The sequence below is a fragment of the Motacilla alba genome, chromosome 6, assembly GCF_015832195.1.
Source record: "Motacilla alba alba isolate MOTALB_02 chromosome 6, Motacilla_alba_V1.0_pri, whole genome shotgun sequence".
Lineage (NCBI taxonomy): Eukaryota > Metazoa > Chordata > Aves > Passeriformes > Motacillidae > Motacilla > Motacilla alba.
The window spans coordinates 2177402-2190955 of NC_052021.1; the positions used below are offsets into that span (position 1 = coordinate 2177402).

General features: G+C 50.3%; 1 long non-coding RNA gene across 3 annotated transcripts; it reads left to right on the plus strand.

Annotated features, from left to right (window-relative positions):
• Positions 1–34: 34 nt before the first annotated feature.
• LOC119702855 lies at positions 35–12544 on the plus strand. 3 transcript variants are annotated; one of them, XR_005257468.1, is made up of 5 exons: positions 35–263; positions 7001–7117; positions 7338–7484; positions 7623–7891; positions 10922–12544. It is a non-coding gene; the product is annotated as an uncharacterized LOC119702855 (long non-coding RNA). The 3 variants fall into 3 exon arrangements; XR_005257469.1 differs by having other exon boundaries at positions 7357–7484; XR_005257470.1 differs by lacking the exon at positions 7338–7484.
• The last annotated feature ends 1010 nt before the right edge of the window (positions 12545–13554 follow it).

Here is a 13554-nt window from a genome sequence, read left to right on the forward strand (position 1 = left end):
CTCCTTCCTTCCTTCCTTCCTCTCTGCCGGGGCAGCGGCGGGGGGAGCGGTCCCGACGCCTGGACGCGGGTCCCGGGGCGGGGCCGGGCAGGGTCCCCAGGCCAACCCCCGCTGCCCCCACCCCGGCACGCCAGGCCGGGAAACCGGGAGCTGCCGGCCCCCGCCTCGGGACCGCTGGAAGGGGCCGCCCGGGTGGGGAAAGGGGGGAAGTACGGTCCTGGGAGCCCACAGATACCCCGCGAAATTGTCCCGTCTGGGCCAAGGTGAGTCCCCTCCCGGGCACCACGGGCTGATTTGGGCTGTAGGCTTCCTGCCCAAAGCAGGGTCACGCTGGGGTGGTCGGGGCTTTATCCTGAAAGCCTCCAAGGATGGAGCTAGTATAACCTCTCTTTGCTCACTGCCGTACTGGAGAAATTGTTTCTTCTTCTATCCACTCCAAACCTCTCCTACCCCGGCTCTCACCATCCCATCATGTGAGGAACCTGGCTCCATCTCTGTGACCACCTTGTGGCAAGGTTCCTCTTTGTTCTCCTCAGCCAAAACTGGCTTCAAGGTCAGCACCTTTCTCCCTGAACTCCACTTTGTCCCCACACAGGAGCTGTGGGTGGGTGGGTTGGTCCCACCGTGGTGTGCTGTGCTGCTGAGGTCACATCTCTGTGCTCCAAGAGGGCAGGGAGTCAGAGCAGCCTACTGGGAGCAGCCCAGGAGCACTGGGGGACACCGGCTGTCACTGTCCCTGCAGGGCAGGCTTAGGGTCTGGAGCATTAAATCCTACAGAAATGACTGTTTTGGCTGAAGTGCAGAAATGCTCCCAGCTCCCTCAGAGCTCTGTAATGTAAGACACCGAGGAGCTGAAAGACATCTGGCAGGGCAAGCAGAGAGAGATCCAAAAAAACCAGTCCCCATAAAAACTTTCAGCCTTCTTTCACATTCCTGGCATAGTTTTTCTGCTACGCATGTGGCATTGACAACAAAATGCAAGTTTTCTTGGCATTTAAGTGTGGTGATCAACATCATTCATCACTCCTCAGTGGCTTCCCGTGAGCCAAGGTGATGGGCATGGGTTTGCATGGAGAGCGCCAGCACCTGGTGGCAGAGTGGGTGTGCAAACAGCAAGGCGGGGAAGCCTGGGTGTGATGTTCATGGCCTTCCTTCCTTCCTGCCTTCCTGCCTTCCTCCCTCCCCACCCTTCCCTCCTTCCCTCTCTTTTCCTGGTTCTAGCAGGCACCCACACCAGTGGCTCTGCAATCCAGCTGCAGATAGGCAGGACATCTCTGCTAACTCCGGGGCTTTGGCTTCTGCGGCACTGCTGATGGAGCTGGGGTGAAGGGCAGTGTCCCTGAAGGAAACTCAGCCCAAACGAGGCAGCCCCGGGGCTGGCAGGATCGGGCCTGTGTCGGCTGTCAGGCTGATCATGTCAGAAAAGAGCAGATAAATCTGGCTGGCCGCACAGTGCAGGGGTTTTGTGGGGTTTTGAGACACAGCAAAACACTTTTAAGCTCCTCGCTTGTTATTTCAACTGGAGCAGGGCATTCTGCCTCGGTTTATCTGGGCAAAGATCTTGGCAAAACCACAACCCCGATGCATAAATAATTTTGAGATGAGGGCAGAGAGAGGCGGGTGGGCAGCTGAACACCCACACGAGTGGGTGTCACTGTCCTTGCAGGATGCTTTAGCGGCAGGAGCAGGGGACAGAGCTCTCCTCGCTGTAGGGCACAGCCTGAGCCCGGGGCGAGCTCCCTGCCAGCTCTGCGAGCACACGTGGGGCTCGGGACGGAGATCACCTTCCTGCTTCATCAATAATGAAGCTGGCACGGGAGGAACAAAGTGGCTTCTGCAGCCCTCGCACTGCCGAGAGAGGCGGCGGCAGAGGCAGGGAGTTGTGTTTCCTCCGCCCTTCGCTTACCTGCGGGATCACATTCCCTCCGCCGCCCATTCCTCCTCCCCAGGGATAACAGAGACGCTGCTCCTCGCTCCCTGTGTTGGACAAAGGCGTGGAGGCAAAGGAGGAGTCCCCACAATGACATCAGGAGCAAGGAAAGGGCGACGTGTCTCTATAGCAACCAGGATGCTCTGGGTTTTCGGGGAATAACCAGCAGCTGCTGGTGAAACCAAGCATCTGCCGCTGGTTTTACACCCTCGGTTCAAGTTGATGATGTGGCAGTGACCAGGTCAGGCTACAATTTGAAAAAACCTCCCCTGGTTTTTCCTCTGTCAGCACCAGGGCAGCATCTCATTTTTATCACTGGCGTGATAAAAAGCATTGTCCCATCTCGCAGGATCTGCTTCAACAATTTAGGTAAAAACCAGAGATAATCAGTTGTTTTTTTGGGTGGTAAAATCTACTTAAAACGTAGGAGACAAAATGGTGTGGGAATTCGAGTTAGTCAGCAGGGAAGAGAATGATTTGAGGTAAAAATGATGTAATCAACAGGTAGGAAAAATTTTGTCAAGAAAACTTTAGGTGGTCTGTAAGGAACAGCAAATATTTTGGGGGTAAGCTGTGAGATGATCTGTAGGGGACATAATTACATTTTTTGCAATAGCCTAGAGGTAATCAGCAGGGGTTTTTTAATGTTAAAATATAGGCAATCTATTGGGGAAAGAATGAACATATTGGAAATAAGACAGAGGGTTCTTTTGATTGTAAAATCTGTAGAGGATGAAATGAACTTTTGAGGGCTAAATGTGAGTTAATCTCTAAATCTTCATCCCAGATTATTGCACAATATCATATTTTCAGTTTTAAAAACACCTCACTCAATGAGCAGCAGGACTGATCCGTGTCCCAAACCACTTCCACCTTTTTTAAACACCAGTGGCTTCATCTGCTGGGAGAAGAAAGTGGGAAACAATGACAAATAAATGTGGGGAGATATCAGGGAGTTGCAGACTGGTTTAGGTTGGAAAAAACCTAAAAGATCACCTAGTTCCAACCATGAAATCTATTTTTCCTGCTGTATCATCTAAAGCCCTTTGAGCTGGTAAGAGTTAAAAGCAAATCTCCCAATCTTCAGGGAACAGGCTAACTAGCACTTTCCTTTGGCATAATGAAGCATTGCTATTTCTGCACCTTTTTGAGTCTCCAAAGCTTGTTTAAAACAAAATGCCTCATGTGGATGCTGAGTGTGAGAATAGAAAACCCCAAAGGATGCAATTTATTGGCAGAAGACTTTACAATTCCTCCTCTCTTCCTTTTCCCAAAGGAAATGAAACAATAACTAACCATTTCCCCCACCCTGTGTGGGTGCATCACCCCGGAGCTGGGAGCAGGGTGTGTGTGGGTGTGTGCCCAGCCATCCCAGGGGCTCCAGTTTCCCATAACCTGCACCAGGCCTTCCCAAGGAAAGCACTTTCAGTAAAGACCGCCTGGCTACGGGCTGCTATCAAGAAGGTGACAGTGTGAAAATCCTCGTCATCCTCCAAGGGCTGAATGCCATTTTTAATCACTGATCCACCTGTCCTTGGCCTTTTCCTCTTAAACCTTCCCACATAAACCTCACAAGGGAGTTTCCATCCCCTGTGCCAAGGCTGCCCTGCTTTTCCTGTGGAATGCAGAACCAAGAGTTGGAACTTTTCTAGGTTTTTTTTTGTTTGTTTGGGGTTTTTTGTTTGTTTGTTTTCTGGTTGTTTTGTTTGTTCAGTTTTGGGGTTTGTTTGCTCGCTCGAGTTTTTGGGTTTTTTTGGCTTGTTTTTATGTTTGTACGAATAATCAAACACTTCTATTCCCTCCTGCTGGGAAACCTCTCTCCTTGCAGCCATCAGCGGGGTGTTCCACCCTCTCTGCCGCTGATGGGTCTCGTGTCAAAGAGGGCTGTAAGAAAGCCAAGCTTGGCAGCTCCGTGTTTTCCCCCCGTTTTGAGCCCTGCGGTGCAGCTGCTCCTCTCCCCGCGCTCCTGCTGCCACCTGCCGACCGCCCTCTGTCCCCCGGCCTCCGGGTCCCAGGCTGCAGCCCTGACCGGAGCGGCTGCTGCCCTGCCTTTGGGGGGTTCCTCTCCCGGGCAGCCCAGCTCCGCCCGTGCTTCCTGGCCCTGCAGATTAGAGGGGGAAAGGGAGCGCTGCCAGACCCCACATCTGCTTTTTCTGTTCCTCCTTCCCCATCTCTTCCACGGACTAACCCCAAAAAAGCTCCTGTCTGCTCCCTGCCTCACCCTTGTCTGCCCCGGCAGTGCCTGTTCCTGCCTCAGCCACGCTGCGGTCCCTGACCCCACACCCTGCTGCAGCAGCTGTCATGGGAGGGTGTTGCCATCTATAGGAAAAAGCAAATTGCCCACCAAGAGGGCAGCAAGCCCCGACAGTGGCCTTGGTGACAGGGCCCAGGGGCTGGTGGAGATGACAGCCAGCAAAGAGATGTCCCTCAGCCAGCAGGATTTGCTGTCTGCTCAGCACCCGAGGAAGGAGCTCTGCTCTCCATGGAGAACTGATACTTGGCCAGTTTTTATGCAGGACCTGTGGATGCTGTTTTCTCATGTTTGCTTTCCTGGCTGTCTGGCTTGTGCAGCCCCAGCACATCCCATTCTCTGAGCTCTCCAGAGAGACTTTCCTGGGATCTTTCTTCCACTTTCGCAGCAGGTGTAATTAAAACAGGCCTTCATAATGAGGGTGGGAGCTCAGTGGGAATTCAGGTGATGTGCTTTCGACTGAGCTCCATTCACCCTCCCCTCACTGCCTCCTTCAGCCCCCCACAAACGTGTGAAGAATCTTCAAATGACCCTGCACCTCATTTTCTGTTCCTTTTTCAATTCTACTTCTCTAAAACTGCTGAGGGCGAAATAAAGAAGTTGGTTTATTTTTAATCATTGCAAACGCTTTCCAAACCTGCAATGCGAAAGATTCACTTTTGACACGATGAGAGCAGCTGAGCCAGGGGGATTTCTGTCGAGAAGAGAGGCTGGCAAACCTTAAAGCAGTGACACCAGTAGAAAAAGCCTCTGATGTCCCCTATCCCAGCAAGGCCAGGCTGCTGCTCTCCCAGGTGAGCAGGAAGCCTTGTGCTTTCTGATTTGGTGTTTGAAGCTTCTGTCACAGAGGAAAAAAGGCAAGTGAGAAGGGAGGGGGATCACATGCAGGCTGCAAGTGCATTTGTACCAGTGTCAGTGGCTCTGGAGCAGCCCTGCAGTGTAAAAAATGCCATCATGTGGCTGTCAGCATCTCAGCAAGGTCAGCAGCATCCTCAGCTGGGTAAAATCCGTGTCTCCCTGCTCGCTACACGCATGAAAACTCCCCATCTGGCCAACCCACTTTCCCAACGCACCATTCAAGGAAGGGAACTCTATTTAGGATCAACCAAGTGTAGCTCCTTTTCTTTCTGACCAGCCTGTGTGTAAAGAGAAAACCCCAGCATAAAGGAGCTGATTGTGCTAAGTGGCAGCAGTTACCCACTCTGGGCCTCACTGGGAGAGGAAATGTCTGCAAAATGGTCACTTGTCTCATTCTCTGACCTCCAAATAGAAGGAAGTGAGAACCACGTTGTAGTGGAGAGTTCTGAGCATCCAGAAAACCCGAGGAGTGACTCAGGGTTTTGGGTGCTGAGCCATTCAGCCAGGGCGCCCACTGGGTTTTACTCGGGAAGCACCACACAGGGCCACAGGCACAGACCAAAGCGTGGTCTCTGCTGCAGGCTGTCCTCTTCTGCTCCTCACCCAGAACATCACGAGTCTTAAGAGTATGGAAATAAATTCTGGCAGCACTGGCTTATTAATAATCTAAGCCAAACCCTCGGGGTCAAGATGTTTATGAAATAGTGTGGTTTTATCAAGGTGTTCTCAAATGTTGATGAAACCTTCAGGAAGCCCTAGGTTGGAAGAGGTTCCTCATGCTGAACGCTTTCATCAGTGAGGTTTATTGGCACACCTTATTTCAGTGCCCTAACGGGTTGTTTTATCTCATCTGTTTGTTGCCCTGACATTCCATGGGGTGCTTAAATCCATCTAACGCAGGGGAAGGATCATCTGTGTTCTCTTTCTGTCCCTGACACATGTTCCCTCTCCCTCCCTTTCTGAGACCTGCAGTAAAGTGAGCCTGTAATCTTATCTTTTATTGCCTTTCCTCTGCAGGGGGAGTTTAGAGCTGGATCCCCCAGATGCTCCTGATGTGGCTGGATCAGGAGCTGACCAGGGCTACTCAGTCTGTCCCTGGGCAGGGAAGCAGCAGGAGCACGTGGCCAGGGGGTGAGGGGTGGCAGGGAAGTCCCCTCCAGCAGCAGCTCAGGCGCGTAACAGTTCCACTGAGAACACCACCTGGGTGGCTCCTGACAGTCCCTAAAGTCACACTGTGGCCTTGTGGAGATAACATCTCGGCCTGGGGACCTTTCTGACTTGGTGATAACCAAATCCTCACTGCTTTACACACAATGAGGACACCAGGACCTTTGGAGCCTTGCTCATAACAGAGAAGGGCCTTTCCAAAAAAGGATCTGAAACAAAAGCACCTGAGCAGATAAGGGACAGAGAACCAGTATCTGCCCAGAAGCCTGGGGAGTTCACTGGGATGTGCGTGGGGCCAGCCAAGCCCTGCAGCTGGACCTCTGCAAGATTCACCTCTAGGAAATGGCACTGCTGCAGCCTGGAAGAATGGGACTTGCTTCTCCACCTCAGCTGCTCTAGTCGCGGTGGGTCTCGTTTGAAATGGGTGTTGTGGGATGAGACACGGTGCGTGACACAGGGCAGGACCCTCCTGCTATAAAACACATGGGTCCCAGGGAGAGGGCAGGATGAGGCCCGCCAACATCACCTGCTGTGTGTGGACACCTGTAGGAGGAACCACTGCTGCCAGCAGGGAGGCTGTCACTGGAACACCTGCTCAGGACAAGCTGGAGAAACCCAGACACTTTCACTAGAAATCACTGCAAATTCCATGTATCTTCCTGTTCCTGTTGTATAAATCTGTTTGCTTTCTAAGCTTCCCTGTGAAACACAAGCAGCTCAAACCTGATAATCCTCATTTTAATGGAAAAAAACAGTTTCCAAATCTCTTGGGGTTAATTAAGTCTCATTTGCAGATGGGCTAGCAAGGACAGAACTTAGTGGTTCTGGACCTTGTCCCACTAAAGGAGCACAGAGAGAGACCAGCTGCAGCTGAGCAAGAGAATCACAACCTGAGGGGAAGCAGCTGTTGGGTAAGTTTTAAAAGGCAGTTGCAGTGGCCTAGTGAGGGGATATGGGGATGGTTATTTTTCAGCAGGGTTGTGGTCGGTGTTTTGGGCTGGTTTTTCTCTCTGTCCTTCCACAAGTGCTGGGTGTGACCCAGTGTGTTAAGCCAGGAATATCATTTGCTGCTGTAGACAGAGTGTGGCTTTATGCCTTTTTTTTTTCCTCCTCTTTCTTCCATGGGCTCAGCCATGCTTTTGCCCTGCAGCTGACTGGGTTGCAGTGCCCAAGGTTGAATGCTAACTCCTACGCCTCTCTGCCCTTCCCTGGGGAAGGATAAGGAAGGTTTTGTTTCTCCTTTGACATTCACCATGGCAAACACAGCTCAGCAGAGTGGTGAGTTTTGCTCCAGCTATTTCCTGGCAGTAGCTGAGCTTGTGTGGGTACCTGATGCTGTCTTTCTTAGGGCCAAGATTAACAAACTGAGGGTGAAAATAAACCTGTATTGATTTTTTTTTTCCCCGTGGTGAGCAGGTGTAAAGACACATATGAGGTGATAATCATGGAAACTGTGACTGCCATGGAAAACCAGGCTGCTGGCTGCCACTGTGATTGCCATGGAAGACCAGGCTGCCAATGCTTCACTGGTCAGCACTGCCCATGGAATTCATAAAGCATCTCTGTTGCCTGTGTTTGCTGTTTTGATGAGACGCTCCAGTGTTCCCCCAGCTGCTGTTGGGTGAACAGTGGGAAGGACACAGGAAAGAAGGCTGTTCCAGGGAGTCCTCTTGTGAAATCCAAAGGTATTGAATCGTGGCTGTTTGCCCTCCTTGTGCCACAATGTGGTGTTTTTTCTGCCTGGAGTGAAACATGCTTTTGCTTTCTGAAACTGGAAGGTGAAGGAACCCTAGAAGAGGCTCAGGAAGTTTACTGTGTGATGCCTGTCAGACTTGGAGCAAGCAAGGGATGAACACCACACTGGGCAGCTTGCTCCAAACTGTTAAAATCCCAGACTTAGCTGGGACAGTGGAAGAAAGAGATTGAGTCTCTGGCTGTATTTTTACCCTTTTGTAGAAGAGGGCACAGGGCAGCTATTCAGATGCCCATGACTCTGGGCGTGGGTTGTATTCACTGGTATGATGAAGAAAAACCTCGTGGTGGAAGCCACAGTAGCTGCACTTGCCACTTCCCCCCTGTGGCCTCGTGACTTTGATTAATCCCAACCCGTGCCACTTTTGGCCGCAGCAATTGGCTGCTGCTGCAAATTCACTGACATCCCCAGCCTGGCTTAAAAGTCCTGGGCCAAGAGCGTGCAGCTGAGGTGAGATCACACGTGCAGAGGTGCTGCCTGATGCTTTTTGTGACCTAGAAAAAGAACTGTAGAGCTTGCAATAGCTCGGAATCCAGTGAGCAGGAAAGGAGCAATCCCTGCCTGACTTAACAGGCTGTCTATTAAGAGATTAAACTACATGATCTTTCTGTTCTGTTCCTTTTCTCTTTCTTACACATCAGCTCTTAGCTCATCCAAAGTTTTGTATTTCCATTTTGAAGGACAGCTTACTTGGGCTTTTATTTCCATCCAAACTCATTGGTTTTGTACCTTCTTCCTCAATATTTAGTGCCTTCCTTTTTGCTTTGGATAATGAGGGAAGAGAAAGCAAGCATTTCAACAGAGAAGGAAACTGTGTGAAGAAAGTTGGGGGGGTGGGCGTGTTTCCTGAGCCCAGTTCCTTACAGCAGCCTCTCTAGCTGTTCTCTGCCAACTCCTATTTTGCCTGCAGAAGCTGTAATTCTTTGTGCTTTTCCTTAAAGCCGTAGCTCCTGGAGTCCTGTGATTTTCTAATCACTTCTGTGTGAGCCCAAGTGAGTCACAGCAGATGGAAAACACTGGATGGCAGTGACCTCTACTGCTGAAAAAGCCCTAAGTGTTAAAAAAAAAAAAAAAGCTTCTAAGTATAATCCTCAAAAACCTGCAAAACAGGGGCCTAATGAAAGGAACTCAGCCCCCTAATTTATATATATATATATGTTTTATGTATTTGTATTGAAATATATTCTAAAACATTTTCATTTTTTTCTCTTCCTGGATAACCTAGATGTATAGTTCTAAATTTTTTGGGGGGGCTGGGTTAAATAGTATTTAGAGAAACGTATGACTTTACATTTATAAAAAGAAACCCTGCTTCAAAGGTTGTGGCAGAGATTTATCTGGCTGCAATCTTGCTGCTTATGACCCTGACAAGATGACACAATGGGAGCAGGAACAGAATTGTGCATCTTGGTGCATATCCTTTAAAACATTGATGAGCTGGTGCTGCACTGTTGATTCCCTCGTATTTAGGAGGAATCATCTGCTTTTCTGGCAACTCTGTTGCTGTTCCAGATCTTGCCAGAGCTGGTCAGGAATCCTGATTCCCGAGGGCAAAGCCTTTATGGCAGCTGATGCTCTCTGTGTTGATCTACTTGGTTTGGAGTATCAGTTGCCTTGGGATATGGTTTGCCTTCAAATAGGAGGCTAATCCCAGCAAGCAGCACCTAAAATGCTGAGGAAACCTGGAAACAAAACACGGCTTGTAGCTAAAATGCGCAACTTGTGACAGCTGACAAAGGAAATACTGAAATGAGAATTAGCTGCAGTGATTTGAGGTTTTATGTTATGCTTTGCTTGGAAAATCCAGTGTACTTGATGTGACCCCTTTTGATAATTAAGTTGTGGCTGAGCTGAACTGGGCAGGAATGCAGCCTGTGACCATGCCAGTGTTAATTGAGAGCTCTGCTGTGGCACGGCTGCCAAAGGGGGATGGTCCTCGATGCTGTCACCCGTGCTGTGCCACAGGAGTCCAGACAGGAACTGGATCCAGGCAGAAAACTGCCTGGGGAGAGGAAGGGATCACCCCTACAGCCAGATCAGCCTCTGGGCTCTGCAGTGTGAGGCTGTTTGAGCTGATGCTGGGCTGAGAGGATGAAAATGTGCAGGGTCATAGAATCCCAGCATGGCTTGTGTTGGAAGGGACCTTGAAGGCCATTTTGTTCCAACCCTCTGCCATGGGTGGGGACACCTTGTACTGGACTGGGTTGCTCCAAGCCCTGTCCAACTGGCCTTGAATGCTTGCAGGGATGGGGCAGCCCCAGCTTCTCTGGGCAGCCTGTGCCAGGGCCTCATCTCCCTCACAGGGAAGAATTTCTTCCTTATCTCCCCCCTAAAGCTACTCTCTTTCAGTTTGAAGCTGCTGTATTCTCACTCTTACAGCCCAGCTGGCTCATCATGTGCTGCTCTCTGCTCCCTGGGCTGATTCAGGCCCCTGATCCAGTCAAAACCCATCTGTTTCTGTGGTCAAGGATGGCGGGTTTTTTTGGTCATTTCTTTTGTGTGTGTGTGCCAGGAGGAGTGGGACAGGTCCCACGTGCCCTGGCTGCTGCAGGTGTTGCTGAGCTGCAGCTCTGCCCTTGGAGGCAGTCCCTGCAGCACTGCCATCCCATTTGGAACATGCTCGGATGCTTTCTGCTCTGGGAAGGATGTCAGAGCAGGAGCTGTTTCTCTGCAGCCGAGTGGTGAGGAAGGGTGGGTGTGTGTGGGTATCTGTCTCCACTCCAGCAGGACCCGCAAGCCAAACCATTTGGTGAGTCACAGGGAGGCTGCTCTTGGGCTGGAATAAACTTCAAACGTGTTCAAGGCTCTGCACGAGGCTGTCAGGCTGTAATATTTGGCTGGCTTTGCTTCTCCTCCTCCTGCTGCAGTCTGAGTGGAAATGCAAAAGAGCCTGAAAGGCAGGCTGCTGTGGAAAATGCCTCTCTTTATTTATTTCACTTGTTTTGGTTTTTTTCTTTTGCAGAGAGAACGCTTCTCCTGCAGAGCTGGCTGCGGCTGCAAAACCAGAGCCTGCAGGGGCCTCTGGCTGGCCTCCAGGGATTGCCAAACAGAGATTCCCCACGTGCCCCACTTATGCAAAGCACAGAACCGGGCGCCAGGAGGGCGAGGTGACGTGGAAGGAATTTGTGTGCTGTAGGCACGACAAAACCGAGCATCAAAACCAGCCGGGCTCTGGTGCTGGCCCAGTCCAACTGGTTGGGAGGGGAGGCAGCTGCAAAGCGAGTCATGTGTGCAGGAAAGTCCCTCACTTGGCTGCAGCTTGCCGAGCTCTTCCTACTCACTTTCTCTTCTCAGAGCATGCGCCTCCCAGAAAATGGGGCTAAAAACCAAGTCTGGGCTGGGGAAGGCCTGCTTCTCCCTCAGCTGCAGCCAAGTGACTCAGCTGTATGTCAGTACGGACAAGCCATGATCCTTCCTGAGAAGCCCCATCTGGTACTTTATCTGGGAGGTTTATCTGCAGGAAAACCCCCAAATCTCAGCAGAAGCTCAGCAAAAGCAGAAGGTGCTGGGCAGACAGCGGCTGCAGCTCATGCCCTCAGTGCCAGTGTCACATCTGTGAGCTGGACCTGGTCCCAACAGGCTGAGATATCCTTTGGAGTTTCCCACCCTTCCAAACATTCACAGCAGACAGCTGGTGCTTGAACTCTTCATGCTGCTTTATTTTGTTTAATCCCATTTTTAAGTGAGGAAATTAGCAGGCAGTGTGGCAAGACCAGGAAAGCTAAGTCACGGAGACAATTTGTTAATGCCAAATATTATATGCTGTGTGCTTGAGAGAGGGGGGAAAAAAAAAAAAAAGGTCCCAAATCAATGGGAATTGGCAAATCTCCAGGAAAACCTGGGCTAGCCTGAAATGATAACAGACTGGGGGTAGAACCTGCTAGCTCCAAGCTACTCCTTCCTTCCCCCTGTCCTTCAGCTCCCAGAAAAAAACACCCTGCCTGCTGAAATAGCTCTCCTGTTCCAGACAGTCTTACTTAACCTCCTGTTAAATATCCTTCACAAAGCTCTTTTTCTCGGTGTGTGTTTTCCCAGGTTAGTAGCTGGCTGCTGGTTGGAAGGTTGAGGTGCCTCGTCAACACTTTATGAGCACTCATGAGATAAGGGCAGCACGCTGAGCCCTGCCTAGGCAAGGTGGCTTTAGAGCCAGAGTAAAGGTTGCTTGTTTAGTCTGGCCAAAACTGGGGGTGGCTTTCTGCCTCCTGATTCAGACTGGGTGCACCTGGCTCCAGTTTGGGAATTACCTAAGAACCTGGCTCCCGATGGGGGTGATAGCAGAGGCTCTGGAGGCTTCAAATGAAACCGTGTTCTCTTGTGGAGGGGCAGAGGCCCTGTGTAAGCATCAAGTTCTCCTGATGTGGTTAGTGAAGAAAATCACGGGAACTTCTTAGCTGGGCTTTTAAAAGGGTCTTACAAGGAAAGGAGAAATGGGTGTTCTGCTGCTTGGTATAGCCTGGCAAAGTGAAACAGAACAGATCCACTTCCTCCTAACCTCTATGCTGCAAGCAAGCCTTGAATGTCATCAACAAGTGTGGTCCCTCAAAAATGAACATGTAGGTAAGGACCTAATAAGGTAAAAACATGTTTTTACATGCCCTTGGATGAAGGGCAGTACCCAGAAGGTCCCCACAGGGAACAGGGCAGGCTGGGCTCTTTAGATGGGATAAGTTTGTGTTATCTGATGCCACAGGGGATGCCCAAGTCCCCAGGCTGTGGGAAGCATCATCAAGGGCCCTTCTTGCAGCTACAGCAGGCCTTGAGTGTGGGTTTAGATGAAGACGGGAGCTGGTCTGGCTGCTCTGCCCGGTCCTGGGGAGCCCACAAGGGATCGGCTCTGTCCCCAGCTGAGCTGGTTCAGGTTGTTGATCCAGTCGGGAAAACACTGCTTGTTTGGTTGTTTTTTTTCCTCTGGGTTAGTTTGTTTTTCCAGTTAGCTGCATCAGTGCAAGGGGCAAGGCAGGAGTAAGAGGCTGGGAGACGGCAAGTGAGTTCAGGCTGTTCTTAATTGTACTTTTAATTGCTGTTCATTTGGACCACAGGGGTACCTGGCTGCCCTGTGACAATGGGGCAGGGAAAAAGCAGCATTCCCATTGTGTCCCAAGCACCATGGTGGCACATACCTAATGTGAAAAATGCGTATTTTATGATTGGCTTTTCGCAAACATTAAAATGAATACTATATGTGTTATGTTAGAAAGTTGTGCTGCATTAATTTTCTTAAGTAGTGTGTTAAATATAGTTTTAGGTTATAACATAATGGTAAAATAGAAACTATGCTATGTAAAATACTTTTTTTCAAGAAAGGACTCGCACCAGACAGCAGCCCCAGGACACCTCAATCTTTCAGAGAAAAAGACTTTATTGCTCCGTTATCAGAAGAAACGAACTTCTTCCCACCTCGCTCAGCCCTGCAGACGCTGTCAGGATTCAGAGGAAGAAGCTGACACTGCCCAGACAGAATCCTTGGTTTGAATGGAATTGATGCATCATGGATGAGGTGCATGAATATGCAACAGGCTGTTGCTTGTAAGGGTTAATCCTCTGTTAACGTGGGTCCTTTTTTGGGCTTATTTTGCCCAGAAAGAGGTATCTGGA